The sequence below is a fragment of the Pleurodeles waltl genome, chromosome 4_1, assembly GCF_031143425.1.
Source record: "Pleurodeles waltl isolate 20211129_DDA chromosome 4_1, aPleWal1.hap1.20221129, whole genome shotgun sequence".
NCBI lineage: Eukaryota > Metazoa > Chordata > Amphibia > Caudata > Salamandridae > Pleurodeles > Pleurodeles waltl.
The window spans coordinates 194,081,251-194,108,281 of NC_090442.1; the positions used below are offsets into that span (position 1 = coordinate 194,081,251).

Consider the following 27,031-nt stretch of genomic DNA (forward strand, 5'->3'; position numbering starts at 1 on the left):
TAAAATAGTGAACGCCCACTTGCAAGCAAAATAGTGTATGCAAGTGCTTCCTTTGACATATTTCTTCAAAAGGCTCCCGAGCTAGGCTGCCGGCACATTGTCACACCCCAGGATGGCTGTACATTGACGCCCCAGGCTAGCTGCACATTGACACGCCCCAGGCTGGTTGTACATTGACACACCCCAGGCTGGCTGCGCAATGGCACACCTCAGGTTGGCTGCACATTGATATGCTCCAGGTTGGCTGCACATTGATATGCTCCAGGTTGGCTGCACATTGACACGCCTCACGTTGGCTGCACATTGATATGCTCCAGGCTGGCTGCATGTTTCATGCCCGATGCAGGCTGCACACTGACATGCCCAACGCATGTTGCACATTGTCACGCATCAAGCTGGCTGCATATTGACATGCCTGACGCAGGCTGCACATTGACACGTACCAGGCTGGCTGCACATTGACACGCCCAAGGATGGCTGCACATAAACATACACATGCCTGACTACACATTGACATGTACCATGCTGGCCCCACATTGACATGCCCCAGGCTGGCTGCACATTGACGCAACCCAGGCTGGTTGCACATTGACATACACCTGCCTGACTACACATAGACATGCCCCAGGCTGGCTGCACATTAAGACACAGTAGGCTGACTGCACACTGACACACCAACCCGGCTGCACCATGTGACACCCCAGGCTGGCTACACATTGACATACACCTGGCTGACTGCACACTGACATGCACCAGGCTGGTGCACATTGACAGGCACCCGGCTGGCTGCACAATTTGCATGCCCCAGGTTGGCTGCACATTGACACCCCAGGCTGGTTGCACATTGACACACACCAGGCCTGCTGCACATTGACAAGCTCCAGGCTAGCTGCACAGTGACATGCACCAGGCTGGTGGCACATTGACACCTGTCACCTGGCTCCTGACTGGCTACACATTGACACATTCCAGTCTGGCTGTACCATAAGACATGCCAGACTGGCTGCACATTGACATGCCCCAGGCCGGCTGCACATTGAGACGCAACAGGCTGGAGGCACAATGACAGGTACCTGGCTGGCTGCACATTGACGCGCACTAGGCTGGCTGCACATTGACACACCCCTGGCAGGCTTCACGTTGACACACACCAGGCTGGCTGCACATTGACACACACCAGGCTGACTGCACATTGACACACACAAGGCCGGGGGCACATTGCCATGCCCCAGCCGCCTGCACATTCACATGCACCAAGCTGACTACACATTAACATATAATAGGCTGGATGCAGATTGACATATACCATGCTGGCTGCGCATTAACATGACCCAGGCTGGCTGCAGATTGACAGGCACCTGGCTGTGCCTGAATCCCTCCTCCCTCTTCCAGTGTTGAAGCCTTTTTGACTTGTGAAAGTGCCTCAGCACTAGCCTCGAGGGTGCCTTATTGATCCACAGAGTCCCAGGGCTTGTCTGCAGGAGCTTTTCAAGGGGCGAGAGGTAAGGCCTGCATCAGCATGCAGCCCAAAGCTTGAATATCTGGAGCTCCTCAATTATGACCTTAAGGAGTAGAACAGGTAACTTCCATTGATAATGTCATTGAAACATGGACTAAAGAGTGGCCAGAGGTGCATAGGTGCTATCTGCAGTGGGTGCTTAGGCAAATGTGGTGTCTCTCTTGGTGGCCTTAGAATTTGAGGCTCATGTACTGTACGCATTCTTAGTTTAGCTGTTGTGTGTCTAGCATGAGATAGAAGCTGGATATTGGACACGGCCCTCTTAGAGGATTTTCCGAAAACTTTTTTGCTTTTTCCTCCTGATTTTTTTGTGGACTCTCTTTGCATGGCCTTAGGACTCTAGGCACTATTCCGCTGTACTGCAGTGGAAAAGTGCACATGCCCTCCCTACACATGCCAGGAAAGGGAACTTATGTGTTTGGTTTTGGTGCTTAACCCAGGAGTGCCCTGTAAAAAGGTACACCATATACCTGGGGAGGGTACAGCCCTGACTAGTGGAGCGATGTGGCACTGAATGTGCCCACCACCAGAATAGCCTGTCAAACATGTATCAGTGGAGGTGCAGTTGCGTTTGTACTTAGGTTGGCATAACTCACTCCTTACTTCTGAGTGGGCCTTCCACTATGACTAGAGCACCACATGAACGGCACAGCAGGAGGTAAATGAAAGGCTGTGTAGGTAAACATGGGTGTTCCATGCCCCCGTAGTGAAGAACCGCCACAGGGGTTTTCCCTATCTAGTAGATCGGCTCTTCTCATAGGTGTGGCTGATTCTCTTTTAGTGGCCTTAGGGCTCTGGGCACTTTCCCACTAGTAAGTACAATGGGAAAGTGTGCATGCCCCTCCTACACATTAGGAAGTGTTTTTTAGCAGTGTGTGCACTTGCACCAAGGGCTTTTTCAAATGTGTGCTAGGCCTGCCATTGACGGCCTGGGTATGCACGCTTACACCATGGTGTTGTAAACATATGCCCAGCCTGCTATTGCAGGGCATGGTGTGCACACTTGCACTAAGGGTGTTTTTAAACATGTGTCTACCCTGCCATTGCAGGCCTGTCTGAGTGCCATTGCAAGAATGCTCAGGTTGGATTTCTAAACTCCAAGGCAACCCTGAGGAGACCTTTCACTACCAATAGGGCACCCCTAGGGTAAGTCCTGAGGGGGTGAAGCGAGTGATAGGTGAAAGGCAGGGCAGGTACACAGAGGTGTTCTCTGCCCAGGTAGTGAAGAATACTGATGGGTGTTTACCCTACCACTGAAGGTTGCTCTTCTCATAAGGCTAACCTTGGGGACGGACTGAAATCACTCCAAACTGCAAAAGTGGATTGCGGTGGAGCAGCCTCATAATGTTTACTTTCATTAGATTCACAGTGACAAACCCCTCGCTATGGTAAAGGTGGTTTTGGCATTACTAGCTTAGAAATGCCACTTCTGGAAAGTGGGCATTTCTCTGCTCTAAAATTCGTTGCCTGCCTTTCTAATTGGCACTAATGCACACTGGAGGCTGGGGGAGCACATCTGTGTATTCTTCAGCGACAGCTATAAACATTGGGTATGTAACTGGAAAGACAGACCTCTCCCATTTGAGGGCCTGGCTGGATAAATTGGAGGGAGAGGTTTTGACACTTGGGACCAGATTTCAGAGGGCCTAGTGCCTCCTTGCGCCACATTAGCGTAATTTTTTAATGTGGCTGAATGAGGCCAAAATCGCCACGCCAGATTTACAAAGTGGCGCACTGCATGCATTGCGCCACTTTGTAACCCCTTGTGCCACATTATGCCTGCACCAGGCGTAATGTATGCAAAGGGGGGCGCTAAAAGATTTCTTTGCGCCATTTTGTTTGGCATTTTTAAAGCCTGCTTAGAGCAGGCGTTAAAAGGGGGCACACCATTGGTTACAATGGGCCCCTGTGTACTGTTCAGGGTTAGCGCCTTGGTCTCTGGGAGCCAGATCATGGCCCCACTAAAGATTAAGATCTACATTCTAAGGCCCCATGGCAGGAAGGACTGAAATTTAGAGGAGACATCTGTGGTTCAAAGAGAGAACCTCTGAACCATCCCAACTTCGAAGGCACACTACAGTATAACTAGTGGTGCCATACTTCAGCAGGGTAGGGATACAATTGTGGGGACGTGTGACGGGAGAACCTGATCCGCGCGGTGCACACTGCCAGAGCAATCTGGCCTGGGCTGACTACTTTCTGCTATGTGGCACCTTGAAGTGTGCTCTCCACTGTCTTGTTAGCTTGCCGCCTGTTCTCCTAGGGAGGTCTTAGGGACATCAAAGGTCACCCACGAGGAACCCACACCGACCGCTTGTGACACCTGGAGAGTGGTGCCCTCATAAGTGCCCACACTGTCTGCTAAATCCCAACTGGTGTAGCAGTGTTACCCTGAAACTAAGAACTGTGCCTGGAGACCGGATTGCCTGATGTGGATCCCCAAGAGCATTATCCACATCCAAGGAGTGTGGCCCCCGCATCGTGGGACCTCAACAAGCATAAGCATCTTGTTGGTGGTGAGCAGATTCACCGGTTGAGGGAACGTGCCTCATCTCTCTTCTGCACGACTGCACGCTCATTGCATGCGGTGTCCGATTCACAGGGAGCGACCCTCAGTGGTGAGGTTGCACCCGTAGTACTGTCTCATTCTATCTCGTGCAGCACTGCTGAACTTGCTCCTGTTCATGTGACTGAAACTGTCATGTGTGACCCGTATCAACCCACACTGGGCATTGTGTCTCATTTCCAGTGAGGCACGGAATTAGCATCTCTTCGTTGTGTGTTATCAGAACTGTCTGGTGTAACCTGTATCAACACGCACCAGGCGTTGTGCCTCATTTCCTGGGAGGCATGGAATTTATAACTCTTTGTTGAGTGTGATCGTTACTGTTTGGTGCGACCCGGATCAATGCTCACCAGGCGCTGTACCTGGAATGCCTGGGGGCGACTCTGATGTGTACCTGATGGGGTGCCTCTTTCTTCCAAGACGCTCCCCCGCTACATTTCCCTTCATTGTTAGCTCCTTTTGGGCCCTCCTTGCGGTAAATAACTGCCCTCTCCTCAGCGGGATGCCAACGACATTGTGTTGCAAGGTAGTATTGCCTGGACCGGGCCTGGGTTGTGAGAGTTATACGCTTCTGAGAGTGAACAGAAGCAGGTCAAGAGGCTGCGCGACCCCCTCCCCCGGTGCTTCGCAGTACTGGGCGGGTCCCAGAAGCCACACCCTACAGTCATCGTACGTGACAGGAAGAGGGCCGGATTTTAATGAACCTATCAGAATGTTTTGCAGCCTCCTGGTCAGGAAGGAGGACAAGTTATGATCTGTTTCAGAGCGGCCTGTAGGAGTGGAGGGTGTTAAGGAGGTCTTAGTGATTGACCTTGTCAAAGTCCAGGAAAAGGTCAAAGAGGACCAGGAGGCAGGGGTCACATTTTTCTGTGATTTCCGGTGCATCATGGACAAATTACAGTGTTGCTGTGTCAGTGCTGCAGAAACAGAAAGCTGATTTGTAGGCCTGTTTTTTGTTGTAGCCATCCATGTGGTCACAGAGTTGGTTTGCATCAATTCTTTCAAGTGCCTTGCCTTTGCAGAATAAGTACTAGTGAGATGAGACCACGGCAGAGGGACACTGAGCTGCCACTTGCCCACAGGGTTCAGGACCTCAGCCATGGAATGGGATCGTAATTAACAGGATGCAAAGTTACAAGCCCCTTTTTCTAGCAACTTTCTTATGAAAAAAATCACTGCTTCCTAAAATTGCAAAGTTATGCTGAGACTTTTGCTGCCAGTTATGAAGCAAAGAGCAAGGTTGCACAGAAAAAAAATCTGCATACATTTGTCGACATGCCTAGAAAAAATCAACAAAAGGTTATCTTGCAGTGACGAATCATGCATGCATTGTTACACCCATGCAGTGTTTTATAAGAGTGAATCTTAGCTCGTAATGCAGCGAAAAACAACCTTACATCGTGGAGATAAACTTTTCGAACTTAAATCAGTAAAGTCTTTCGATATTGAAAATTCAGTAACTTCATCAAACTTTGCCCACTTAACAAAACAGACACCGACCAGGAGTGCAGAAGAGGCAGCCTGGGCCCTTTTCCTGCTGTCCAAGTGTGCTGGAGCGACCGCTCATGCTCGCAGAACAAAATGGCACCTTCTTTGCTCGGTTTCAGCCTCGCCCTCTCCTTTCCCGAGCCTTGCTTTGATGTAGGTCTCAAAGCAAGCATGTGATTGCTGCATAAATAACTGCTTTTATTCCGTCGATGCGTCTGTCATTCTTCACTAAAATGGCAGTTTAATGAAAAAAAACAGAAGTGACCGCCACATAGCACGGGAGGCTGCAAATGGATGGGTGCAGTGAAGCTGTCTCTCCGGCCACTTAGCTCGCCTGTTCAAGTCCAGTCAACAGTTTTAACAGGGAGAGGCCCGGCGGAAGCACTTTGCAGATTTCACCGCTTGATAGGTTGGCGCGAGAGCACATCAGCCGACAGGGGAGATGGCCGGCGGAATACCAAACAGGGCCACAGGCCTAAAAAAAGACCCAAAATAGAGGCAGCGCACGACGCGCGCCGGGAGGACGTGATGTGAGAAAGTAAGCACCCGTCTGTGACGCTCCCTGCCCCCGTCTCATTCCCATCCTCGCAGCCCGGGCTGTCTGATGCACGCGCTTGTTCGCTGGGCCCGGTACGTACAGATCTCTGGCTCACCGCACCTGGCCACGCGCCCGGAAAAACACCTGCCGCGCGCACATACGTGGCTCTTCGGGTGACCAGAATGTTAAAGCCAAAAACCGGGACATTTCCCAAAACTAGAAGAAGGACTACAATTTTACTTCAACCACAGAATGACAGCGCTCATCAGCGTCGAATTACAGAAGAGGATCTAAGAACATGAGTGAAATGACATTTTTTAAAGCCGGTATAATGCCTCTTAAATTTCTTTCTGATAACACCTGCTGTTTCTTCTTTGAAAAACAAAAAGATTCACCTACCACCGTTTTCAAGCGACCCTCTCTAAAAACCGGGACATTAACTGAATTCTAAGACATATAGCAAGGAAAAAGTGTTGGGTACCTTGATTGTTGCTGGGCTACTCGCCTAAATAGTTTGCGATTGATTGTTGACAGGGCACCAGGCAGTCCACATGTATTAAATTGTATTCATGTCTTGTAACAGATAAACAGGTAGAAATGGTATGCAGAGGGCACTCTAGGGGTGATCTAGCTATTTAATTGAGCACGGATTTTCACAGAAATTTTGATATCACAGATATCTTCAGATATTGATTACCAATATTAACAGTGGCTTAACGTGTTGCCTTTTGGTGTCTACATAACTCTGGGCCATAGCTATGATAAATGATTAACTTCAGAAATGCGACAGATAAAACCCATGTGGGCTAGTGAAATAAAATCTGATCTCTTTATGGCAGGAGATTTTAGTGCGAAGATTTCATTGAGATTGGCAAGAAAAGAGCAAGAAGGGGAATGAAACATACCCGAACCAGAGCTGTCCTATTAAAAAGCAGATAAGAGAGGAATGGTGCTGCTTCCAAAATTGTTATCTCTACAAGCAGGTGTCTGCAATGCCAGAACATATGGGGACTACACCGGGAATTTTACATGTATTTGTCATTCATCCTGGTACACACATGATTATATAATTGAATCATATGGTGTGTTGCATGATTACTAGGTTAATGATAATCTTACCCGCTAGAGCAAATATGGCGTAATGCAATGTTTGTATAAGTTTAGAGAAAACATGCAGACTGAATGGAGTTTAAGTGGAGGGGCTCTACTGGTCAGCTTTAAACCTACTCATGGTTATTAGTACCCAAGTTCAAGAAAAAGTGCAAGGATTCCCTTAAAGCTCTACCCAACGTGATTCAAGTTAAGCTTACCACCAACATGGTGATCACACAGTTGTGCTGAAAGATGTACGTTGAATCCAACACCCTTTGCCTCCCATAAACCCTAGTAAAAATACAGATTATGGATTGCACACCACTACTCAGCTAAAATAAAAAAGACAACATCTCAGCTCAGTTCTTCAGTGACCTTCAATCGCCTGATGCAACAGTTGACTAAGCGTCCTCGACATTGCTCCTTGATAGTGTTAAATCCCTTGGTGCTGTGTTGGAAATGAACCTTTACCTGCAACTCCAAAACATGGCAAAAATGCTTGTTATCAGTTTAGATTTCTGAAAGGCATAAAAATCTTCATCCCTAATGATCCACGCTGCGCTCCTACCTAGAGTGGACTACAGTGAAGCCATTCTCTCCTGAACAGTCCCTTTTAAAATAGCCTTCCTTGCAGCAGGCCACCCAGCCTGTGGTACATGCATTTTTATTAAAATACTCAAATCCAAAGTATCACCAATCAGCTCTGCTATATTCTTCTGTGGCCATTGTCTTATCACACAGGCATTTGTTCCATGACAGTAGTTATCATTTTACTTTTTGGGTTTTAAGTCAGGCTTACAGGCAGCTTTAGCTTACTAACCTCATAATTTGCAAAACAATAATAATAAAAACACACACACAAATTTTTTCTGTAAAACATATCTATCTATCTCTCTCTCTCTCTCTATATATATATATATATAGACATATATATAAAACCTAGTGACGGTCGCCACTAGGTAGTTATAGTTAGGACCTAGTTTCTATAGAAAAATCATTTTTTACTTTGGTGCTGGAGTCCCAGAAGCATTTAAAAAAAAAAAATTGTTTGTCAGAAACTGTGGCGTGAGCTCCTGCGCTTCTTTTAGTGAAGCCCCTGGATGTACCAGGTCCTGGGAGCATTATAATTTAGAATGTGGGGGGGCCACTCTGCCCCTGCAGCCCCGGAGACCACCACCTCCCTGGGGCTTTGATAAAATCAAACACGGGGGTCACTTGGCTCCCGCTACTCTGGGGACCGCCACTTCCCCGGAGCTTTGACAAAATCAAAAGTGGGGAGCCGCCTGGCCCCCCCACTGCCCAAGGGACCACAACATCACTGGGGCTTTGACAAAATCTAATGTGGGGGGGCACCCGTCCCCCTGCTGGACAAGAGACCCCCATCACCCCAGGGTTTTGACAAAATGAAACACGGGGGTGACTTTCCCCCTGCAGCCCGGGGGACTGCCACCCCCCGGGGCTTTGACAAAATCAAACACAGGGGGGTCACTTGGCTCCCCGCTACCCTGGGGACCACCACCTCCCTGGTGCTTTGACAAAATCAAAAGTAGGGGCCGCCCGGCCCCCCCACTGCCCAAGGGACCACATCCTCCCCAGGGCTTTGACAAAACAAAATCTAATGTGGGGGGAGGGGGTGGGCACCTGGTCCCCCCACTGCCCAAGGGTCCACAACATCACTGGGGCTTTGACAAAATCTAATGTGGGGGGCACCCCGTCCCCCTGCTGCACAAGAGACCCCCATCACCCCAGAGCTTTGACAAAATGAAACACTGGGGCGACTTGCCCCCTGTAGCCCTGGGGACCGCCACCTCACCGGGGCTTTGTGACATACAGGGGGGTTGCCCCCTCCTCCCGCTGCCCCAGACACCGCCACCTCCCTGGCGCTTTTACACAATCTAATGTAGGGGACTGACCGGACCCCCCACAGCCCCAAGGACTGCCACCTCCCTGCGGCATTGACAAAATCAAACATGGGGGGGTGTCTGGCTCCCCTGCAGCCGCAGGGACCTCCACCTCCCTAGGGCTTTTACAAAATCTAATGTGGCGGGCCACCTGTCCTCTCCCCCCCACAGCCCCACGGACAGCCATCCACTGGGGCTTTAATAAAACAATGAAGGGGCTCCGTTTTTGACCCCAGGGCCCTGGGAACCACCACCTCCCCGAGGTTGTGTAACGTAGGAGGGGGGCCATGCCCCCCCTTTGAGGCACCATAGATGGCCCTGGGGACCGCCACTCACCAAGGCCTGCCCCTGCAATGTCCTGAGGTGCCCACCCCGGGGACATAGCTGTTTGCTATGACTTCGTGAGAGCTGACAGCTCCCACCAAGTCACACCAAACACTCCGCTCAGATGACGTGAGACATGTCAAACAGCTCTCACTTCATGCGAGTGGAGGTTTCCTCTGTTTCCCTGCCTGCAGAGATGCCCCCAACGTTGTGACTGGGTTCCCTGAAAGGCACCCAGGTCACATGGTCAGGCCCCGATGGATGGGGTCCCCGGGGCCGTGATCGCCGTGGGGAGGGGGCCAGATGGCCCCCCTCCCCTAAACAACAATTAATAATTAGGCCGGCCCCGGGGGATGGGGGTCTCGGGCTGAGATTGTCTTGGGGAGGGGGCCACCTGGCCTCCCTCCCCCCAAAAAATATATTTAGGCTGGCCTCTGGGAGAAGAGGTCCCGGGCCGAGATCACCCTGTGGAGGGGTATATGTAGCCCCCCTTCCCAAAAAAAAAAAAAAAAAATGGAAATCCATGATGTGGTCTCCGGTGCCAGTACTGGCCAGGAGAGGGGGCATGCAGACTTGCTACCAATTACCGCTGTGCATGGCTGAAGGCCAAAGCCTGGTGCAGGGTTGGGTGGTTATAGGAGTTAGTTACAGGGCCTGGCCATAGGCCAGGCTCTGCGCCCAAACACTGCGGCACACAGTCCGAGGCCATGCATAGTGCAGGGTTGGGTGGTTATAGGGGATGGCTGCGGGGCCCTGCGGCAAACCCCGCTGCGCACAACTGAAGGACGTGTGCAGCACGGGGTTGGGTGGTTATAGGGGTTGGCTGCAGGCCGTGCAGCCAAACCCCACTGCGCACGGCCAAAGGTTGTGCGTGGTGGTGGCTGGACTAATGTATAGTAATGAATTTGTTGGTTAATTAGTAGTTTATGGCAAGGGAGTGAGTTATAGTTACCTTAGGGCGCAAGTTACAGTTACTTGAGATAATTCTAACTACAACAGGTGAATTTCTATGGTTTGGTACGTTTAAAATGTGAGCGTAACTATAACGTCCCTGTAACCTTTGGTTGTTTGCTAATAACTTTGGCACCGTTTCACAAATCTTCTCAAAACTTTCCAAAACAGTCCTCTTTTTTCCTCAACTCCTGAGGTAATCTGTCAAGCAGGGGTTGAGAGAAACGGGGGATCCCAAAATGCAATTTATCGATACAGTTTCCATAGTGATTTCTCTGAAAGACTACAGCCAATACAGCTAACGGAATCACACCAAACTAGGCAGAAAGCTAGATCTTGGTACAGAAAGCGCGCTTTTGTGATTTAGTGTAAATGTGTTCTGTAGTATTTGAGAAATTAAGATTCAAAAACTTTGTATATCTGGACAGCTGTGTTTGCAACAGGCTTGCAAAACTCCTGCGGTTGCGCCAAATTGAGCGATCTGATTGGCCAAGGAAACCTTTTTTTTCCTGTCAGCTGCCTAGCTTCTGCAGGAGCTCGCACTTTGATTGTATGGCTGCAACATGAAGAGAGATGTTGCGTCCACCATTTCCAGACACAGGGACTCGGTTCCCATGTTGTGAAAATTAAAAAAGATGAAGTGTAATAAGGAAAGGTAGTTGTACTCTGGCTCCCTGGACCACGCAGTGGGGTCCCAGAAGGACCCTCCTGTGCCCAAATGTAAAGAAAATATATTTTTGGGTATCTGCAACCCCGTGGGTGTTCACAGAGCCAGTGAGCCCCTGGGGCACTGGCAGGATGAAAAAAATATAAAATTGGGCTGGGCCTGAGTGTCTGCCCTGGGTTCCTGCAAACAAGCTGTGAGCCATGTGGCCTTTGGCTAGGCACAGCGAAGCATTGGAGTCTTGCTGCCACTTCCACCCAATGCACAGCCAACGGCCAAGTGAGTTGGGGATTGGTTGCCTGCGGCGAGCTGGATGCAGGGCCGGGCCTCAAAGAAGGCCCTTCAGTAAACACCACAACCACGCGCAGCTTAGAGTTGGTGTTACAAAATATCACTTTATGTTTAAAAAACCCTCAAAATTCACTGAAAAAAGAAAGGTTGAAGTGACGTTATAAAGTTCATCATAGTAAACACAAAGTTGTCCTTTGAAGTCAGTGTTCATGTAGTAAACACAGCATTGAAGTCAGTATCCATGGAGCACATACAGCCAACACGTGTTTTGTCCTATGAGAACAGTACTCTCACGGACTTCATCAGGGCTTAACTTAATTACATCTACGTGTATAACCAGTCTACAGTCTCACCAGTCTGGTTATACACGTAGATGTAATTAAGTTAAGCCCTGATGAAGTCCGTGAGAGTACTGTTCTCATAGGACGAAACACGTGTTGGCTGTATGTGCTACATGGATACTGACTTCAATGCTGTGTTTACTACATGAACACTGACTTCAAAGGACAACTTTGTGTTTACTATTATGAACTTTTCTGTTTCAAGAATAAATTGAGCTTGAAACTCTTTATGTTGTTAATACCAATATACGTTGCATATTGATACATCACTTACTTCTAATTACATGTTCATGAGTGCCCTGACAGCTGTTTTTTGTCACTGTGAGTTTCCCTGGAAACATTAGAGGAATTGGGAAGATCCTCTTGCCAGGAGCACCATGTTAAGATTGGAATGTTAATGCTATTATGTGGACTCACTGTGAGCGCCCAAATCCTATGACTTGCTTCCTATGTGCTTTCATTTTGATTCATTGAAGTGACGTTATAGTTAGGTATGGCAATATCATCTTAGTTTGCACTAATAACAACCTAGAAATCCACTGAAAAAAGCAATGGTTAAAGGGATGTTAAAGTTAGGTGTAAATGTCAGTTTAAACATGCCATTTTAAGGAAACAAAACCACTGAACTTAACCAGTTATGGTTATCTCATGTAACCATAACCTATGCCCTAAATTAACTATAACTTGCACACTTGCCATGCACAGTGGTGTCATCGATAATAATGTCATTTCAGATGTTTCACTGATGTTATATGGGGCTAGTCCCTTCCGTATCCTTGAAATGCGCGTACACTACTGGCTTTAACAAGAGTGTTTTTACATTGGTTTCCAGGTTCTAAATATTCACAAATTTATGAGCTTGTTGTTTCTCACTGCGCTCTGCCTGCATGACTCCCTGATCCATAATGCCTCCTAAAAATGTAAAACACGTGAAGTGGATAATGCGCTTTGAAAATTCCACAGTCCAATTTTGTGAATCAGGATGTGGACTTTCGAAGAGTAGATTTTTCTTTTTGCACACATTCATCCTAGTTCAGACACCATGCAATGCAATCATGTTTACAGGTGTTGGCAACAGTGTGTGGTTAATACAGCCGGTGTCTTCAGTCACTTTTTGTCACTGATAGGGTGTAAAACCACTGGTATGAGGCCTCTAAGGGTGGGGCTGTAGGTGAGGTTCTGCATGAATATATAGTAATCGATCACAGTTCGAGCCCTCCCTTCTAGTATTACTTGTGGGGGGGGGCTGGGTCAAGGTCATATGACTATCTGTACATAGAACACTGCCATTTTCAGTAAAGTTGCTCGTGGACTCCTAAGTAGATCAAAGTGTACAAACAGGAACGTATCGCTAGGAGTCAGCGTGACGACTTCCCTCTACATCTGCTGTCATGGACCCAGCACAAGACACTTACTGGCTGATGCATCAGGATATCCGATGATGGTGAGTGTCAGGCAGGGTCAAGCAGGTGCCTGTCAGGAGTCGATGGAGACATGGACGACGGCCACGAAGTGGTGAGGGCAAGCTGGCCGGATGAGCTAAAGGCGAAGCAGCGTTGTGTGCTGTTAGATGGGACAGCAGGTTTGTGTGGCCTGGGAAGATATCATCAGAGACCTTAAGAGACATGAGTGAGAGAAAATATTGCATGTCTTGAAGACACATCCAGACCCCGTGGCTCACCTATATCAATAACTCAAGGTGGTCGGACCAAGGACACAAGTAAAGGTACCAAAGATGGCTGTAGACTAGCGGAGACCTCCATCACCAAGGGCTGCTAGCCGGGTGGAAAGTGTCTCAGTGCCAGAAATACTTGAAGCGAGAAACAGACAAATCCAGATTCTTTGTACTACTTCCTGCCGCCATCAGATGGTTGTAAGAGTCCACTCAGTGGCGTAGCAAAGACACCCGCAGCCATGGCGGTGTGGGGGGGGCGAGCTCCGGGAGGCCCCCTCAGCACTGTACACTGTGCACAGGTGGCTGGCCTATGACTGGGTCTAGGTGGGAGGGGGCCTCCACCAGGTATTTTGCAGGGCCCCCTCCTCAAGTTTCGTTACGGTGCTGCCTCAACTGTTGTCCGTGGTTTTCTGTCAGCCCTTCCCAGGTCTGTATGCCAGAATATCAATAGTGAAAATATTGTTAAACAGAAATATTGTGTCCTATGTATTGATTACCAAAATATCGCCCAATTGGGTGTAGATTGTCTATTATTAAATCCAATGGGGAAATATTTTGGTGAACAATCTTTAGGACGCAAAATTTTATTAAAATCATTCTGGCATTGCACTTACTTCCACATACGGGTCATAGTAGCCAGAAAGACCACCACTTCCACCTTAAAAGCACCACAAAAATCTTAATTTGTTTAAGACTGTGATCGTGAGGTTAACAGAAAGAGGCGAGGTGGGCTGAGACCTGCGGCCATTAAACAGACAGATGCGATCAACTAAACAGTGTAGGATGGCACTGGTTGACTGCGTGGGGAAGGGAACATGCAAACAAGTTCTGGATTTCCTGTTTCCTCTTTGCTTCACAATTAACAGAGTATTCACGTTGTGAAGAAAGAAATAGGCGTTGCACATGTATGCTTCAATGCCAGAGGCAGATGAAATGGTGCAGATGCTCAGAGAGGGTCGATCAGGGTGATCAGCTTTGAGGCTCTAGTGTGTTGACTTGCTCAGATCTCCCCAAACAGAGAAGAAGGGACTGAAGCAATTGGCACAATATATCCATTGGGCCTTCCTTCTCATCTCATCGCATCCTCAAAGTCACTCTGCTGCAGACGCGCAAGCGCTCTGCACAGGGCTGCGTCTGGCGCGGAAGGATTTAGTGCGGAGCTCAGGGACCTCATTACTGCTTCCTTCCCTGGGCCGCGCTTTCTGAAGGTGATTGAGCGCGTGCAGTGCACCTGTCCTCGCGAGAAAAACGTCCTTCCAAATCCCTGTAATTATCCAAACCGATTCTCTCAGATCCCGCATTACCTGCGGCCTGCGCTCGTCTTGTCCTGGTGTCAGGGACGGCGAGGGCCTCTCGCCTGCAGCCTTTTGACGAGTGGGGGCGAGTTCATCCCTCGGGGCGGCTTCATTGTCGCCCGAAGGTTCCTGCGTAGGAGTGGTGGGTGGAGGGGGGAGTTCTGAACCCAGGCTTGTCAGTGGTCCTTGTTTCCTGATGTCAGAAAGCTTCCCACCTACAAACGAAGACTCCAGAGGTGGATCTTTGGCCCACAATGGCGTCTTTGTCTGTCCCAAATGGAGAGAGCAGGACAACACCTCGCATGAAGGCCGAAGAAGAGTGCCGGCAGGTCGTGGCCTCCACCTCTTGGGCAGGACAACCTTTGCAACAAATGACCTGCACTTTGCTGCCGTGGCTTGCACGGACCGTCACTAGCTGTCCAAATAAGGGGCTCTTTATGAAGCTATATTATCGGCCCAGATGTTTTATCTCTGGGGAGAGTTGAGTACTGTAGCGCTTAGAAGCAATTGAGTTTTTCAGTCTGCCCAATAGAAGTTAAACAAGCATACACATAAAAGTACTGAGGGCATAGCCCTGTCTCTGTGCCTCAGGCTAACAGACCCCTTGCACAACATTTTTGTACAACGGCCAATGTGCTGAGTCTGTTGAGCGATTGTAACCAATAAAAGTGCAGCACTTTGTTTTCAAACTCGTAGAGTAAAAAACACAACTCTTCTGTTGCAATGTAGGAAATAGCCGAAAAAACATCTCTTCGCCCTTCATGATCCACCATTACTTTATAACTCACCACTGTCCTTATAAACCACCACAGAGCCCTGAAAAATTGGACCAACCCCAAACTGACATTGTAAGATCCACCTTTTTAGTATTCCTTGCTGTGATGTGTTCAGGTGTGGTCGCCTCTGCTATATAATTCGATGTCACATTATGCCTGCTTATGAAAGATTATGCTGTTTTATGCAATGCTAATTCATGCTAAGTTATGTTATGTCATACTAGTTTAAGTTATGTTGAATTATCCTATGCTATGGTATATGTTACAGGTAGCAGCAGCGAAGCAGGCGCACTACACCACGCAACCAAATAAACAAAGCCAATGCTCTAAAGTGGCTAATGGAAACCGTTTCAGGCAAATAAAGAGAGCCGTCCTGCTTATTAAAAGGAAATGAAAAGGCGTATTGTGAAACGAACACAGTGTGTCTCAAGAGTTTATTCCCAATTAAAGTGCCTACTGTTGTCTCCGTCGCGCAGATGTACTCAGCGAGCTCCAGATGAGAAGCCGAGGTGGTGGAGTTTGGCCTAAACAGTTCTCCAGCATAAGGACTCCCTTAGCGGAAGTGGAAGGCCCCCCGGCTCTCCCTCCTGCCCAGTGTGTTGTTGGTAAGCAAGCTAATGTAGTAGTTGCATTTCACTTTATTTTGCCATTTAATTTAATTTTTATTAAATGCCTTAAGCCTTGTGACCAGGGTCAAGAATTCTGGAAAAAGAAGGAATAGTGAAAATTTAACGCTGATATTTTGACTCATTGCACTGCAGATGGTTTATAGTGTAGGAAGATCAGAAGTGCAAAGAACAATATATACAGTGTGTATACACAAAACCCTCCATGCTCCCAAGGGTTGACGCAGTGTTCACTGGGTTCATTCTTCGTATCCAGTTGACTTGCGGCCTACACAGGTATGTCGCTCATGCTTCATCGTGATGTTACGGCGCGCAGCAGGCCCTGAGAGCAGTGAGTCATGGATCCGCCTCACTTACACTCCACCATGCTCTTTGTACACATTGACCTGTCTCTTTGTACTAGATGGGTATGGCTGGACTCAAAGCGTGCACAGAAGGTAGTACAACCTCACAAACCCTCGTCGGGGTCAGTGGATACAGAATGTTGTAGAAGAAGCAGGTCCACTGGGGAGGCAGGTAGTTCGGGTGAGCAAGGTCCTTTGGGTGAGGTGTACCCGCCAAGAGTTTTTCATACCTCTCTCTGCTCTGCTAAAAGGCTGACAGCTCCAAAGGGGAGGGTCCTGAACACTCTTTAGTCAGCATCCTAGCAACTTTCTCACTTGCTGCAAATACACGCTTTGTTATGTTGTTCCATGACCTATCTGTCTGCAAAATCAGACATTTGAAAAAGACAGAATGTATATAAAAAAACTTTCTATTGTGGAAAAACTGTTTTTAAAATTATGCTAACCGTATAAAGTAAGAAATAAAGGTTACTTACAAAAGTAATAATGTAAATGACAAGCGGAGAGCCATTTAAGGTTTTAGCTAGTCACTATTTCATAAATATTACGAGTTTACTTTTTTTTTTAAAGCAGGGTGAAGGGGCGTGGCACCATCTCCTGTGTCCCAGCTGGCAGTCATAGCCTGTCCGGCCTCTCTGCATCTTCCATGTGCAAGGTAAGTCCCCTGTGTCCCCTCTTAGTAGTTCCTAGTAGTACCAGTCCAGCTTCCGGTGGCACCCAGATGCAAGGGGAGTGTTCCCATGCCCGTGCGGTAGTCCTGGTTGCGAGGGGAGGAGTCCCATGTCCCCAGTGGCAGTACTGGCCCAGCCAGCCTCCTTTATGCCCTCCATGTGCCAGGAAGCACTAGTGGGACATGCTTGAGCATTAAAGAAAAACAGGAGAAAGATACTGCATGTCAGAAGCCAACACAGACCACGGTCAGCCACACTAAGGAGAAATGAGCTGCATGTCCTGGTGTGTGCAAGAAGAGTCCTGGGTGGAGGGGCTGTGAACACCAGCAAGCAGCACACTATAGAAGAGGGCTTAAAGACAAAAGGATTGTGTGCTCTGGCAAAGCATGTACAATACATTGGTGGTGCAGGTGGTAAGGAGCAAACATTTGTAATGAGGATTCTCTTCTCTTCACAGGACATAGGAGCAGGTCAAGCAAGTGAAGGAAGAGGGAAACTGTGAATACCTACAGCTAGTACAGAAATGACCATAAAATATAGATTCCCAGTGGATGCAGAAGGCTCAGCCATGCTACCAATACAATGAGCGAATGAGTGTGCAGAACTACAACCATTAATCGCAGACACCCTTCGGAAGTGAAGTAAGAAAGACATTTACCAGCTCTGTCGAAGCTCTGATCGCAACACTTATCTCAAGTGCTGCAGCACAAGAAAAAACATCATTTATAACTGGCAACCTGCAGTGTTGGCCCTATGGTCACCAAGTCCGGCGGGCGTTGCTGGTGTGGTTCGCTTGGAAATATGACTATAATATGCGAGTCCTGCAGCAAATGAGATGCAGAATTAACTATCCGTCAGTATTATGTCCTTACATTTCTCCAGAGCCAGGATACAGTGGTGCGGAGAGGAGCTATGTCTGCAAATGTAATAAAGACCTGGCTGGAGGGGACAGTACGCGGAACTCTGAAGAATTATGCAGGGCTCCAGGCAGGCTGCCACCATTTATGTTGCAAAGCGGAAGAGGTACATACATGCAGGACATTATCTACTGATCATGTTAAGCGCCAAGGGTCAGAATATAAACGAAACGAAATTCAATTAAGTAGATAAATGGCATCGTTTTAAATTAAAAATATTCAATTTGCCAGATAAACTGTATCTCTTTTTTACATAAGTATTCAATTCACTAAATACATGGTATCTTTATAATAAAAATTAGACAAATCACTAGATAAATGTTACTGTAAGTAAATAAGATTTAATTTGCTAAATAGTTCGCTTATATATAAACAATATTAAGTATTCAGTAGATACGTGGTACCTTTTTTAAATAAAAAATATTAAATTTACAAAATAAACAATATCTTCATACATTGTATCTGTTGTTAAAAAGAAGTGGTGGGTTTCAGAGATGTTCACCTGTACCTTGCGATGTGAACTTCTGTAAGCCTTTTTAAAAGAAATCTCTTGCTCAAATACAAGCCGGGGCACGAAATGAATAGCCAAACATGCAATATTTAATATGTAAGTGTAGTTCATGTCTATTTGTTTTGAGGTATTGCTGCCTCTTTTTTTTGCTAAGGCAGACCCTCATGAGGATGAATAGATATTATTTTTTCTTTTATGAGAAAATACACTAGAACATCCTTCATTCATGTTTACATATCTTTGAATATTTTAGCAGACCCTGGGAGGTAGGTATTTACCTAAAAGTGTCTCCCCTAGAGTTGTTCCTGGATATTCAGACTTTGAAATTCCCAGTCACTGACACTCCTACGCATTTCAGTTGAACCCTCCAGTGAAGAATGAGTGATACATTCCAACAGCATTAGGTGATAGATCTATACCACAGTTGATTGAGCCAAGGCATAACTGACAACGTCTGTAGCCAATGACTGAAAGAGGCTGGTTGAAGAAACCAATTGATGAAGGAAGTCTAAAATCCACTCTGTATATTGTGTTAGCAATAGGTCTCTTTGAAAACTTTTCTGTGAAAACCCTACCTTAAAAAATGACAATTTCACAACAGGGATGTGTTTTTCTGATGCGTATGAGCACACCCGGCGCTCACTGATGATCATTGAGTACCAAACACAAACCACCATTCCGGATTGGATAGTCATCGGGTCTACTGAAAGACTGAAGCATTGCTGCTCTCGAGATCCATCAGCAAGTCTGCAGCCGATCATAGCATCTCCTGACCAAAAGTGGTCTGCCACATACAGAATCCTGCAGCTGGTCCAGTATTCTGAAACATTTTCCAGTGCAAGAACCCACTGACATTGATCGTTTTCATTCGCAATGGATTTTGATCTTATTTTCTTAAAGTTAAATAACCGCCTCATAATAATTTGATTCAGTTCTGTGTTATCCTTCAAGGAAAATTCCCAGTTTCTCCTGGACCCCTAACACAGCCATAGTGCCCTGGTCAAATGGATTCCCTCACCTTCATGTGATATATCAAATCTTCCCTGAGACTGACGTTTAATTACCAGCAATTTTACAAATTTACTCTGGGTTTAAGATACTTGATGTGAACCCAACTCCAGGATAACCTATCAAGCATTAGTCGTATTGAGAGCCGCTTGAATTACACCATTCTGAAGCAGCAGTGTTTCCACATAATTGTAGATTTGCCACATGTTCTGTACAATATGCAGTCTGTTCCACAATTTGCAGATTTCAACAAAAGCAAAACTATTTCTAGCTAAAAGTTAGCCAAAGAAACAAGATGTTTGTGACACAACACTGTGGCGAATGTTAGATGGTCACCTTCCAAGAGTTCAGATCCTAAAGAGATCCCAAGGGGTAAATGTGCTGTCCAGATGGCATTGATGCCCCTCCACAGGTGGACTTATGAGGGGCTTTTGTTTGCAGCATGAGAACAACATTGTTATATTTAAGTGCATTTCACAGATGGTATAAGTAAGGATTCCTTTTTGTAATGGAAATGGTTTGTCTTATTCATGTAAATTCATGATAAACCACAGCCATTGCTCTCAAAGAAGCATTTATTTCTAGAAGCACCTAGGAGCGTAGAAACACTCAATCATCTTACTTTTCATTGTAGGGTTATCACATTTTACAATGCTTCCTGATGACACAATACGTGCTACCTATATACTATACAGTAGTCTTCTGTCGAGCCGTGTGTTAGCGGAAAGAGTTGCTTCCAGCACTTATTGTGCAAACAGAATAAACCTAAGACTGGAAAGCAGTTTAAAAACATTTGGAATATGCAAATTAAAAGAGGCACTCTTTTATTACAACAGGTGTGTATATGCAGGCTAGTTTTCTCAGACTATTATGGAAACTAGAAAGGACAATGTTACTAAAAGGGCACTCCTGTGCTTCCATTCAAAACAAAAAGCATTATTTGCTGCTGCAAACTTGTTGAATAAGATCTACTGAATGTGCAGTGTTTTCCTCGTTAAAAAATCCGACTATTTCCTCTGGCTTTGGAATATCTTCTGCATTAATGTTTTTTTTTTTATTGCAAAAATAGCAACACCACAGAACGCGCCTCACAATTCATCATAGTTTGCTTTTCCTTGCTGAATAAATTAGTCAACCCTACTACATATTGTGGGCCTCCACTCTCACATAGCTCTTATCCCATCTAGACAGAGGGGCCTGAGCTCTTTTTGACTTCCCTGGAGAGTGCCTTCCATGTAGCTGTGCGACTCACTGAGTACCACTACCACCCCCACACTCATGGAGCACCACCGGCTGCCCCCGCCCGCCTTCACAGCTTGCAAGGTCAGCTGCGTCACTTTCAAAGCTGAGACCCCCCCAAAACCCCACCCGTCCTGCCAGGCAAGATCAAGCTTTCCTTTGCATGTGCAATCCTGCAGAAGTGACATCAGCTGACTTGCAACCAAGAAGTGCAAAACCGGCTGCTACGCGCCCAAGATCTGGAACTCACAGATGCAGCGCGCTCCTGCCCCTCCCCCTGCCAGAAGGTGCTGCACTCACATCCTCAAGGAGCATCTCGTATAAGAGCAGGGAGACCTACTGCATTCCATGCAGTTACCCAGGCCAGTCGTTAAGTGAGGTGCGCTTGCATCAGCAGCCATGGATCTCCCGGGGTGTGCCATTGTATTGTAACTGGGTTCCCACTCTATAGATGCATGCATACATACATACGTACATACATTCATACAAAGATACGTGCATAAGTACATACATACATTCATACAAAGATACATAGATACATACATAGATACATACATACATACGTACATACATACATACATTCATACGAAGATACATAGATACATACATACTTACGCACATACGTACATACATACATTCATACGAAGATACATACATACATACATAGATACATACATACATACATACATACGTACATACATACATTCATACGAAGATACATAGATACATACATACTTACGCACATACGTACATACATACATTCATACGAAGATACATACATACATACATAGATACATACATACATACATACATACGTACATACATAAATTTATACGAAGATACATAGATACATACATACTTACGCACATACGCACGTGCAAGGAAGATCCTATTCCTAATGAAATGATAACATTTTGGGGGAAAGGCTTTTGTGTTTGCCTCCCCTCTGCTAGTAATGTCTCAGGATCAGAAGTGTTCTGATGGAAGAGTAAAACGTCTGTCTTTTCCATCTATTTCATGAGTTCATCTCTGACAGCGAGATCCCCTCCCGCCTGGCAGTCGAACGGTCTAAATTCGGAAAGAGGTCAAGGTTTGAGAAAGGGGCTTGTCGTGGGAACAGCCGGGCACTGGAACCTATCCAGGCACAGAGAAAGGTCCAGCATGGTGACATTCGAAGATATGGGAAAAGGCAGAGACCAGAGTGCTGCAGACCTGAGGAAGGGAAGACCGGCCATTCACATTGAAGGGTTCAGGTGTAGAGGGTGGACACTCATGCCAAAGAACCCAGGTATGCAGAAATATCCAGAAACTGAGAACAGTCCAAGCATGGAGAAAGAGCAGTCTATGTAGTGGGTCCCATTGCGGAGAAGAGACAGCCGTGGTAAATAGTTTGGGACTGTCCAAGCATAGAACGCAGTCCAGGAGTATCTGAGGTGGTGTGTGCTGAATGGGACACAGAAATGGTTACTGGAACAGAGCAAGGTTAACTTACCTTCTGCACATCTGTTTAGCCCTTCTTTGGGCCAAGCGGGACTTCCCTAGCCACACCTGGGATCTCCATCACTCATGAGCACTCAGGGAATTAGGAAAAGGTCCAAGGTACCAAGAGGTTTGACGTTCACATCAGACATCATGTGAGGCAGACATGTTTCTTCTGCTAAACCCTAATGCCACCTGTGATCAATGTGTTTTCCTGCAGATGAAAGTTGGGGGAGCTGTTACCCGTGAGGCAAATCCCCTCAGCACTGATGCGTGCCTCTGGGGTGAGGTTGCCTTGGGAACAAAGACCACCTTCCGTACCCCCCGGACATCAAGCACTGGAGGACTACTGTGTTTCAAGGGCTTTCAGTCACACCAGCTAGGGCACTCCAGAAAGTGTTATCTGAAACGAGGAGGGGTGCCCAAAGTAGGTCCAGAAGGGTAGGGGGAATGCCACATTTTCAACCTATGTGCGTAAGATACATTTACACAGAACTATTCTAAATGGAAGTTGTTTAAATAGTCGTGTTTACATAGTCAATGGTTGAAACTCCCCGATTAACCTTGTAGACATCGGCCTATGTTGGACATCGTTGCGTTCACGGGCAGAAGTTTGCGAATCCCCTCTAGGCCTCGTGAGGACATGCAGGCGCTGTACACGAGAGCTCAGCATTCTTAAATTGCTCGACACGGGTCCCTTGCCACTGCTGCCTGTTTCCCAGCATGGCTGCCGCCTCCTTTGTAGACGGTATCATCCCGATGGCACGTGCACGAGCGCGCGCTGTGAATTTACTCTGTTGCACAGCCGGCGCACAGATCCCTCTCCACTGCTATGGTAACCCAACACAACGCCATAACAACCGGGGCACATGTTGGCCCATGAGGTGGGAGCCTCCGAGAGATGGGCAAGGTCCAGGCCAGCGCCATGGAAACGGTGACATCATTCGGATGGAGGGAGCGCAGCCAGGATAGTAGGAAGAGATGGCTCCGGAAGGCACTGCTGCTGAATGGACTGCCTAAATATCCAGCGAGGCTTCAGCACCACTTCCGGTGCAAAGGAAAGCATGCAGTTTGGGAACATAGCGAGCGCGTGTCACGCACCCTTGTTAGTTTTAGTGTGTAACAGCCCGTTCCAGTCATCCAGTGATTCTTTCTAGTGGCCTAGCTTCAGCAATGCTGGGTCTGTCTCTGGGCGCTGACCTGGAGGGGAGGCACTAACCTCAGAGGGCACTGTGCTTAGCAGTAACTTACAATTTAGAAGCACCTGATGCAGAGTTCCTTGTGTGCCCAGCTTTCAGGCAGCAATAAAAACGTCAGGATAAATCTTGTGATCAATGTCCCTACTAGGGAGAGAGAACTTTTTGTTTAGTGACAGTTTAGACTCCCATAATGTAGCTCAGAAGGTTAATATGCCTGCTGCAGGAACAGATCTGTATTTTCCGTGAATAGCCGAGTGGATTAGTAAAGCCAGCCTTTATCAGCGCTTTAAACCAATAGATATGTACGTGAGAGAGAGGCTATGGAAAGATGAGTGGCACTTTTGCCGGGTGGTTGTGAAGTAATCCGAGGAAGAAGTGATGGAGGGTGCCAAAAAGACTGTCACACCGGGCGCCACCTGCAATAAAGCCGATCCTGCTCGGAAATGGAGCTGCAACGCATTGGGTCCCGAGGTCTTTATTGCAGGTGACTGTCTGGTTCTGACTATGCTGTGGCTTCCGTTTTCAAAACTAGACAAAACCTGCCGGAGCACGAGCGAACATTCCATGCCCGCGGCCTGCGGCAGCAGTAGGCACTGCACAGATAAGGCATCCAGTCTCTCATGATGTATCCTACACAGTAGTAGGCACCTCTGGTCTGCAAGTCTCTGCATCATACAGCGCTAGGCCGAGCTATCTGGTGGGGTCTGAATGTCCTATTCATCCACACACCTGTTCGCAAACGTATGAAATTAATCGCTCGTTCAGTCACCTGCTCATTTACCCACTCATGCTCCTGCATTCGCATAATCATTCATTTACAAATTCACCTTTTGACTCACTTCTTCATTTTAGTTCTTACACTTTGAGTCACCACTGATTCATTCATGCATTTACTCAAGTATTCACTCATTCTTTTTCATCTTCTGACTCATTTATCCAATTCATGCCATTAAATATTCACATGTGCCCTCATTCATCCACCCATTTACTCATACATTCACCCATCACAAACTCATCTTCTCAGTCATCCGTCCAGTCCATGAGCTGACATATTTGCATACTCATTCATACATATATTTACTCACACATGCTCTCATTTACAAACTCATTTTCTGATTCATTTGTCCATTATAGTACTTACATATCAAGTCACATACTTATTCATTCATGCATTTACCATTGTGGTAAACCCTTCCTCACTCTCATTTGTCCATTATAGTGCTTATTCACTCATTTATTCGTGCATGTACTCATCTTTTAACTCATTCACAGATTCTTCTCACTCATTCATCATGTGCTCAAATATTCGTACGCTCACTCATTCATCCACACATTTACTCATGCATTCACTCTTTCACAAGCTCATCTTCTGACTCATTCATCCATGCAATGTACTCACATATTCACTCATTCATCCACATATTTACTCTTGCATTCAGAGGCTTTCATAACTCGCGCTCCCACATTTATTCAGTCACATTCTTTCACTTAGCTCTCAGCGAATGCAGCCATGTACTCGTTTGTTAATTAATCACAACGACAGCAGACTCAAAAGTGACATCCCAGTTTGATATCATTTCATTCTTGAGGTGTAAGCTCCAAAAAAATCTTTCTGCCGGTGTCATTCTAACTCGCCTTGTTCCCAGCTCATCTCAAATTGTATCTCTTACTCTATGTGATTTTAATTAGATGACAGATTTACTACTCATTCTAAAATCTCCTGTTCATTTATTTTATTTTTCACTACAATTCACTTCCCGATTTTGTACCTGATTCATGAATAAATGAGGACAGATCTGAAATATCTGCATTGTATTGTCACCCGCAAGAGTACCTGGTGTGTGTGTGCCTAGCCTTATCTACAGTAGGTTGGTTAATTGAAAAGCCAGGCCTTTAGCTTCTTGCAGAATTTAAGAAGAGAGAAGGCTGCTCTGATGTGGAGCGGGAAACTACTTTCCAATGTAAGAGAGCACCCGTCCCCTGATATGGTTCTGTGTATGCGTGAGATGTGTGCAAGTAGGGGTCCTGCAGAGCGATGTCTCTGGGTGGTTGGGGGAAGGAGATGTGACTGTTCAGGTTGGTGGGGACTAAGTTGCGCATTGAATGTGTGTATGAGGGTTTTGAAATGAGCATGTTTATGTATCAGACACTAGTGGAGCTCCCTGAGATGTGGTGTGATGTCACTTCTGTGTGAAAGGTTGAGGGTGAGTCTGGCTACCGAGTTCTGGATGGTTTGTTGTTCTAGTGAGTTGCTTGGTGATCCAACATAGAGGGTGTTACCATAGTCTAAGCTGCTAGTGACTAAGGGCCATAAGTACAAACACATTTTCCCATAGACACAAAATGGGTAAAACCCTTTGCTACATCTGGCCCTAAGTCATGAGTGAAAGTTTTTCTTGTGAGCCATTTGAAGATCTACCTCAGCATATCTGGGGTGTGGAAGAAGGATGCAGGGACAGTGCTGACTTGTGCGGTCATGTCCAGTTTGCTGTTGATGATTATTGCAAGGTTCCTGGCATGGGTTCTGGGTGTGGGTCGGGTTCAGCCAGCCACCAGTTGGAGTCCTGTGGTGAGGTGTTCCTGCTGACGATCACTACTTCTGTTTCGTCTGTACTGAGCTTGAGACAGCTGGCCTTCATCCAGTTAGCGACTTCAGTCATGCAGGCGGTGAACTTGTGTAGGGGGTCTTGTCCGAGAGTGAGAGTTTGAGTTGCATGTTTTTGCCACAGGAGAGGATGTTGATGTTGTGAGCGCGGATGAAGCTGGCCATTCGGAGAATGTATGCATTGAAGAGGGTGGGGCTAACTGATGAACCTTGAGACACTTCGCAGATACGTTTGCAGGCTTCCAAGGAGGAAGGATCCAGGCTGACAGCTTGTGTTCTCTCTGTTTTGAAGAAGTCAATACAAACGCTCTAGGGAAATGGGAAGGTTACACCCAAACAACTGACAGCATTGGGTGAGAATTTTATCCCCCACTTGACTGAGACAAGATGCAATTGGAAAAGTCATAAGCCAATTGTTTTAAGTGGCTGGTTGAAGAAAGCCAGTGGTTGAAAAGAGAGGCTGCAAAAGACACTTGTTAGCAATAGGTCTGTTTGACAACTGCACCGTGCGGGCCCAGGCCTATAAAATCGCTATGGTATAGTGGGACTCCCTTTCCCTGATGTGGATTAGCACCACCGTCTATCTTTCAACATTGGGGAAATAGCACCATCTTAACATTTTACATGACTGACCTACTAGTACGCTGGAAATCTACAACGCTTGCATTGCCCATGACATATTACAGAGAAGGTTTGTCGATCGAAAAAAAACGAAAAGTTGCACCTGTGCGCAGGTATATTTTTACAGGTGCAAGTTTATGATTACCTTCGCGAATTTCGCCCAGAAGCAGACCTGAAAAGCCATACAAATCGCATATTTCCATGCATACATCTACTTCACTGCATTTACTCCCGGAGATAGTCTGCAGGCACATAATCTGAAAATGTGTTTCAGAAATGTACATCTGCATATTTCAACCCTTTCCTTTTTCCATACATGGAAAATAGTTTCCCTGTAATATTTTTCCATGTGGAGAAATCCATTCCTGTCTACCCCAGACAAAATGTCAG

General features: G+C 46.7%; 1 protein-coding gene and 1 long non-coding RNA gene across 3 annotated transcripts in view; one reads left to right on the forward strand and one right to left on the reverse strand.

Annotated features, from left to right (window-relative positions):
• The window catches only part of LOC138288495 (uncharacterized), a 36,433-nt gene extending 18,063 nt beyond the window's left edge, over positions 1 to 18,370 (forward strand). For both annotated transcript variants that reach the window (XR_011202416.1, XR_011202417.1), the window contains exons 3-5: positions 15,898 to 16,026; positions 16,962 to 17,046; positions 17,520 to 18,370. This is a non-coding gene — a long non-coding RNA (uncharacterized lncRNA). The remainder of the gene's footprint in view (positions 1 to 15,897; positions 16,027 to 16,961; positions 17,047 to 17,519) is intronic.
• Positions 1 to 27,031, reverse strand: part of CACNA1C (calcium voltage-gated channel subunit alpha1 C) — a 1,395,795-nt gene that overhangs the window by 828,760 nt on the left and 540,004 nt on the right. The window lies entirely within an intron of this gene.